Below are 7,555 nucleotides of genomic sequence, written 5' to 3'. Positions count from 1 at the left end.
GCCAGACCAGTCCCTCCCTGCCCAGAGGGGCAGGCTGTGCTCAGCTGCAGCACTCCAGCCATCCCTGCGCAAGGGCAAGGATTATTTACCAGATTTCTTCTTTTTCTTTGAAAGAGCACATATTAAAGCAGGGTCATCGTCTTTTCTACTCTGTCATCTCCCACGGATAGAAAGCTCCTTAAACTGGGGTAGGCAACAGCAACAACAAAAAGCAAGCACCTGATTTCAATGTGATCCAACTTTCACATCGATGCTGATGGCAGACAGGTTTCCAGGAGTGTGCCAGAGACCTTGACAATAGCTAACATCATTTATGCTTCCCTCTCCCCCCGACAGCTTTTACCGCTGTTAAATCCAAAGAAAATACATACACATCACGCACTTACAGAAATATCAAGTGTTACGTGTCACCCGCATTTTAACACAAGCAAAAGTCTCCATGATTTTCTTCACATGTAAGTAATTGCTAGTGAAAATGGACATTCAGGCAGGAGCCCTTTGTCCAGGCACAGCTCACTCAGTGGCGATGGCTGCCACCACCAGGAAAGTGAACCCAGAAACTTCACTGGAAGGTCCACACCAAAACTGTAGGGTGACATGAAAACTCAGTTTGATCAAACCATTCAATATATTTTTCTCTATTATTCATCTCTAATACTTCTTTTGGTTCTGCACTTGCGAAAAGATGTGAAAAGCTACACAAGTAGAGCTGGAAAGTGACACAGTAGTGAGACAGATGTTCAGGAAGGAGGTAACTGAGTACCGCCAAGATGATAAGAGACCCTTTCTGACCTTCTATTATTACCTCTTCAATTCAAATGTTAGCATTATTACTGTGAGCCTCACTGTGTCTTTCTTTTCTTTAAACACTGGCTCCATTTAAAAACAAAACTTACATTACTAGCCCTCATGGACACAAAGCAAACCTTGAAAGCATGTCTCAGCATACCCCCACCACAGGATGAAAACCCAGATGTCAAACAAAAGGAACACCTCCTTTATTATCAATCTTATTGTTTGTACCTCACTCTTGATTAGAACCAAAAAGATTAAAAAACTTTTTGCTTTTCTTAGAGAATTGTTGGATCATGTTTTCAAGATTTTCCTCCAGTTTTAAGGATTCGGTATGTCTTGAAAATGGAAGATATAAATCTCCTACAGGTGAAGTAATGTGGAAGCTGGCACTTCCCTAAATGAACCCCAAATTGCAAAACTTGCGAGGAAATCATTTGTGGGCAATGCTGTGACAAGGAGTACCCTAGCTGGGGCACCCAGCTCTAGTGTCTTTCTAGAGCCCCTACATTCTCAATTTTATTTTTTTCTTGAGATCTTGCATATCAAAAGATAATAGCTATTCTAATATTCTTCCCTTTTTATTGGTGACACAAGGAACAGCAACAGGCTTATTTTGAAAGAAGAAAACGCATGTTTTGTTAAAGCAGTTTGGCAGCAACTATTTTATTTCTGAAAATAATGACATGAGTGAAAGCGAAAGTTTCTAACGTCTCTTTTATGCTTCCATTGCTATATAAACACTTGGCTTTTCACGGTGTCTATATAAAACAGACAGAATAGCAGCAGAGAGGCCAGATTCAGGCCCAATGACCAGATAAGACACAACCAGCCATTCAAGCAGCCAAGAGCAAAGCAGTATTGCAGTATTACAGCCTGTACTTACAAGCTCTGCATCCATTGCGCCATGGCTCCATCTAAGCACGAGCTCTTCTCATGTGCTCATGCTGGTTTACTATTTCTGTACCGTACAGAAATAGACAATGGACTACATTCAATCCTATTGTGTTTTGGTTTTTTTCTGTGGGCTGACTTTGGCTGATTTTTTTGTGCTATTCGCAATTTTACTTATCCAAATATAATAAGAATGAGTGAGAACCTAAATGATTGATAGCAGTGCTCATTGAAACACTAGCAGTGTTAGGAATTAGTGTATTCTCTCCCTCCTTATAATGATCCAAAATTCAAGACTGTGACAAAGAACAAGCACGAGGGAGGATCTGGCTCGTGCCTTCCTTTTCAGCAGATGCATCCTTGGGAATAATTTAAATATCATATTTCAGCCTTGTTTTGCACACAGAGCAGAGTGGAAAGTAACTGCTGGTTTTGTATTGTAGGCAGGGGGTACGGTGGGAGAATAGTTTTGCTAATCCTTCATTTCAGTCTAGCTGAAGCTCCCTGTATCCGTGAGCCCAGAAAGGACTGTTGCCTGCTTCCCACACTAAATGACCTGACTCTCTGGGAAATCTTTAAACGGCATTTCTTTCAGCACCTCTCTGACATGTTCTTTTGGCAAGTTGTCCTCACTGAGTCCTAGTGCATTATAAACTTTGCATTGGGACGTGCAGGTTCCTATGAAAGGAGAAGGAGGCTTCCTTCTTGCCTGGATGCCTGAGCTCAGTCTCTGATTTTATGTGGAGGGAGTGGTGATAGGGTGGAGGGTGAGAACCGATAAATGCATATGGCTGTGAAACATTTGGAAACACTTGAGCACGAGCCCTTTTCCGTTCTTACCCCCTCTGCTGCTTTCTCCAAGCACAGAGGAGTGGTGGCTGAGATGAACTCCTGAAGTTTCAGCTTCATGAAGACAAAGGGACAGTTCCAGGGAAAGCCCAAAGAAAACATCTTTCTCAGCTTTTTTCCCTTCTTTTCCTTTCCCCTTTTCTGAGCTCAGTCATCACTCCATCCTATGAAAAGGAGTTCAGACTCGTTGTTCTCTCCTGCTCCCAACATAAATCTATTTACTTAGCACTCATCTGAAGTCTGTCCCTCTCCCATACCTCAAGTGCACGGGCCCTGCTGGCTGGCACTCAGCACCCTGCCTCCCCACCATCCCTCCTAAGGGACATCAGGGAACAGGACACTTCCCTGCTGGGCAGTGTGGCGAGTTGGCCTCGCTGCCCCCCCTTCTCCAGAGCTGGTGCTTGGTGAGGGGTATACAAACTCACATCTTGCCCTTGTTCAAAAGGAGTGAAGTGCAGCTGCCAACATTTGGCCTTTTTTCCCCATACGTTCAGCTTACTACAGAGGTTACAAGCTCACAGAGTCCAAACAAAGCTGTCAGGTAATGTGTTCACTTTGAACCTTTCTCTTTTTCTCCTTGAGCTTCCTTTTTTGCATTTTCCTTCCTCCCAACTTTAAATAAAGAAGTGTGCTTAACAAAGCAAGATACTAAATGCAACGTTGCATCACTCCGTAGTACAGTGTCCTAATGCATGCAGCGCTCACAGCCAGGCAGATACGGGTGTTTAGCACCCTCGGGGAGGGGGGAGGGGTGCTCAGTGAACCAGGTCTACGTCCTGTGGTACAAAAAAAAGCCTCCAAAATACCCTAATCTAGAAGTAGGTCAGTAATTTCTACCTGGAGCGTATTTGAAAAAGATAGGAGAGACCTCGCTTTAATGTCTTACTGGAAATTCAGGGTCTGTACCAGTGCAGCACACTGCCCCTCTCCCAGGCGAGCACGCACAGTCAGCACTGAGATTCTCTCCAAGGCTCGGTGGGGAACTTGAACTCCTTGACCTACTGGCCCAGAGAGGAGAGTGCAACCAAGTCCCTCTGACAATAAACACTGAAACTATTAATAAGATTAACTCTCTGGCACCAGCAATCCCAGCATCTGTTTTAGACAGAAAGAGGATGCCTAATGAAAAGAATATAGTGGTGACAAAGGGTTAAATAAATGTGAATTGGGCAGGATCCTGCTACTTGATTCTTTTCCATTGTTTGCTGATGAGGTGCAGGCGCTTGGCTGCAGAGAGAAGTCTTTAAGGGGACCCAAAATCTGGGAATACACTGCTTTTAAATGGGGAAAGCTGATCTTTAGAGCTAGTGTCCCTCGACGCTTCATTTTTTAATACTTCAAGGCATCCATATTTTATGTAATCTCAATTTTAATGTCAGCAAAACTTGATTACAGAACCTCTAAAAGGGAATTTGCAGAAAGGACAGTGCAGTCTCCTTGTCTCCTTGTTTTAGCAGTCGTAAAGTAAGCAGGGAAGTGACTGACAGCCGTCAGGCAAGAGGCTGGCATGGCAAATCGGTACTGAAGAAGCCTCCCAAACTGGTGTAAATGCCGCGCCGACCGTTACCTGTCTGACCAGGGACATCTTTGAAAGGGTGCCTGCCAGAAGGGGATTAGGACATTAGAGTGCTTGGTCCTGTTCCCAGAAGCAGCAGCCTGGTATTCCACATTTAATACTAGAAGTCGCGAAGGGCACAGAAATAAAGCCGGTAACCCAAAGGGAATGTACTCTCCCCCTTAGATCACTACACTTTCCTAGAGGGACACCAGTAAAATAGACTGGGTGACCAGCAAAGGCACTCTGACAGCCAGCATGCCTGAAAGGTCAGATTAGATTGAGCACTTAGTCTTTATCCATTAGCAGAAGCTAATAAATCAGGGAGACTAGCAATGGCCAAGAAATCACTGTGTCTTTGTAACATAACCATGTCTTAAACCAGACTGAAAGGGCTCCAGGAAATCTGAGGGCTCTAGATATTACTCCAGATAATGTGAGAGCTGCTTCTCAACGACCTGTTTGATAACCTTCCCCACATAAGGATGTTTATGGGCTGGGTGGCAACTAAGATGCTTAGCTGTGCTGAGATGACAACTTTACGAGGTAAGAAAAATAGCACAGCGTTTTATTGTTGTTGTCGTCGGATGTGGGTGCAGCTTTGAAAGGTTGCTGCAGCAGTTCTGTCAATAGGACTTTTTGGAAATAATGATTTTTCTGGTTAGGCCCCAGGCTGCATTAATTGTTCGGAGGGTGTTACTCTTCATCTGCTGTTAATAGCTTGTTAGAAAAAACAAAAGACATGAAGTGTTCTTGGAGCAATCTGTTCTAAGAGCCTAGAAAGCGCACCAGGTGGAAATTATTTCAGGAAGGTTTTTAATTTGAAGGCTGCTGCACAATCCAGTGTTTGTGTTTGGTGTGTCCCAGCTCGCAGAAGCAGGGTACTTATTCAGGGTATGGCATAACAGATTTCTTCTCCTACACCTTTAGCTTGGTATTCGCATGCCCTAACGAGAAGCCCACGTTTGTTGGTATGAGAACACACACAGCACTTTTCTATAGTCTCTATTCACCTTTCCAGCTGCCCATCGAAGCCCACGGCAGAACTTGTGGAATTCAGCGGGCTCTTTCCATTTGGGGGAAGCAAAAGGAGTACCTGTGGATGTATGGAGGAACTTAATTCTCTTCCTTTCTCAAACGCTTTGTCTGATTTAAGTAGTCTGCACAGATATGCCTCCAACATTTGCTGTTATAGTGTCACTTTTATCTGTTGCATGTCCAACCTGCCCCATGGAAGGAGGCGGGGTAGGTAAGTGGTAATGCTTTCATTTTACTTCTGTTTTACGGGCAGTATGCACACTGGCACTGCTTCATAGCATTCATTAATGGAAAAGAATTAGGATGAGAAGTTTCCTCAGAGTCTATCTGCCACTAAGACAGTTTGCATAGCCCAGCCTAGGGAAAACAAGGAAAACATACACACACACGATGATGAATGAATGAATGGGTACCTTCTAAAGACAGAAGAAAGCATGTAACAGACACATTGAAGACAAGGGAGAGGATTGTAGGCTTGTAGTTCTCTTGACATAAAACTCATTTTTTGAGTATTTTGCAAAGAATGGAGTCTGTTTTAGAGTCTTTGGGGCTATTGTAATATAACTAACCAGAATAATAAAAGAAAAAAAATAATTTAAGCATAATACTTTTTCAAAAAAAAGATCAGTATTTGCAGGATTTGTGGAGGTCTGATACAACAGAACATTAACACAGCTATTTTAATTTAAAAAGAAAAAAGAGAGAGGAGGAAAATTAAAGTCTTCCTACACTCGAATATGATGAACCCTTTGAAACAAATCTTAATGTTTATTATCTCTTGTTTTATCTAGATTTCGAAAAGTTAAAGGAAATTACTTTCAGTTATGTCTGGTGCATATTAGCATTCTATTGCCTTTACAAAATATGTCTGATAATTAACTCCCATTTCAATTTATTTTTTGCAAATCATAGAATGGTTTGGGTTGGAGGAGACCTTTAAAGATCATCTAGTCCAACCCCTCTGCCATGGAGGGGACTAGATTACCACCATGTCTGGAGAAAGTATAGTATAAGAATTCTTATTTTTCTCACTCTGCTTAAAGCATCTTCTGCAACACATTTTATCTTCCAGGAAATTTATAGTACATTATTTTAGACATGATTACATAATACTATTATTCTTCTCTATTTCTGTGGCAAAGAACTATATATTTGGAAAAATTCCTAATGTTTAATTACATCAAATGTTCAAGACGTCGTATCAGAGGAACCTGTTTACCCTCTGCTCCAGTAATACCTTAATTTCTTTTAACATTCCTGTAAGGTTGAGGAGGTATTCCTTTCCATAATTTACAGCTGGTAAACTGAGGCCAAGAGAGGCCAAGACATTTGCCAAAGATCATAAAGAAATCAGTAGTGAACAAGAAACCAAAGGGAACCCTCCTAGGTCCAGGCTAGCACTTTAACAATTTCTGATGTTGCTTTCTGTCCATCATCCGACATCCACTTGATTTTATTTGTTCTTTGACAGATTTTCTGTTTTCTTACAACCAGAACATGTTTTCCCTGCTTACAGTGCCTGTTCTCTGAAGAACTTGACAAAGCCATCTGTTTTTTGTCATTTCTGAGTGACAGAGGGCAGCGTTAGAAGTAGCAGTCATTTTCCTGGTTTAACCTTCCCAGGATATACCCCTCTTTTCCGCGTTCCATGCAAGCATCTTGAAATACTCTGCTAAGCCCAGTATATAACATCAGCGAAAGCGAACCGGGAGTGTATCCCCTTCCACTCCATCAGTTCTGGTCCCCACGCAGTAGAACAGTCTCTTGCATTGGTGCAAGCGGAGATTTCCTTCTGAAAATTGCCCGCGGCAGCCCCAGTTCCCTGCATTAACACTTGGAAACAGCTTGTATTTCGTGAGCAGTACATCAGCCACTGCTTGGGAACGGCGATACAAGGGGCATTCCTTTACAGAAAACAAGTGGTTTGCTACATTTTAAAGTAAGATTTAAAAATAAATAAAGAAATCAACACAGATCTTTCCTCTCTCATTGTCTGCTTCTGGAAAGGAAGCGTGAGAGTAGATCTTCAAGGTATTCACCCCAGGGAGAGGAGGAGAGCTTCTGAATGGGTCTGTGGCCCATGGAAAGAACAGCACTCGCAACAAATCTCAGTGATACGCAACCTTGGGTTTCAGTCAGGAAAAATGACTGAACGCACCCTCTGGCACATCAGCCCCAAAAGCTTACAGGAAAAGGAGGAGACAAAGACAACAGAGCGGCTAGGTCTGCACAAGGAGCAGCAAGGAAAGCTGTTAGACACAGGCACATCAGGACAGCTGTGCAGGGGAAGGAGCTGTATCCACTCAGGACAGCAGTTGTTCTCTGGAGCCAGGAAGCTGGGCTCCATTGCTGATAGCCAGGTGGCTCTGCCAAAAGGCAGAATGGCACCAGGATTGTGTTTCAGTGTCTTGGAGATGCTAGGAAAGG

This window comes from Falco biarmicus, chromosome 4 (assembly GCF_023638135.1).
Source record: "Falco biarmicus isolate bFalBia1 chromosome 4, bFalBia1.pri, whole genome shotgun sequence".
In the NCBI taxonomy this organism is placed as follows: Eukaryota; Metazoa; Chordata; class Aves; order Falconiformes; family Falconidae; genus Falco; species Falco biarmicus.
Note: the sequence above shows the minus strand (reverse complement) of the source record.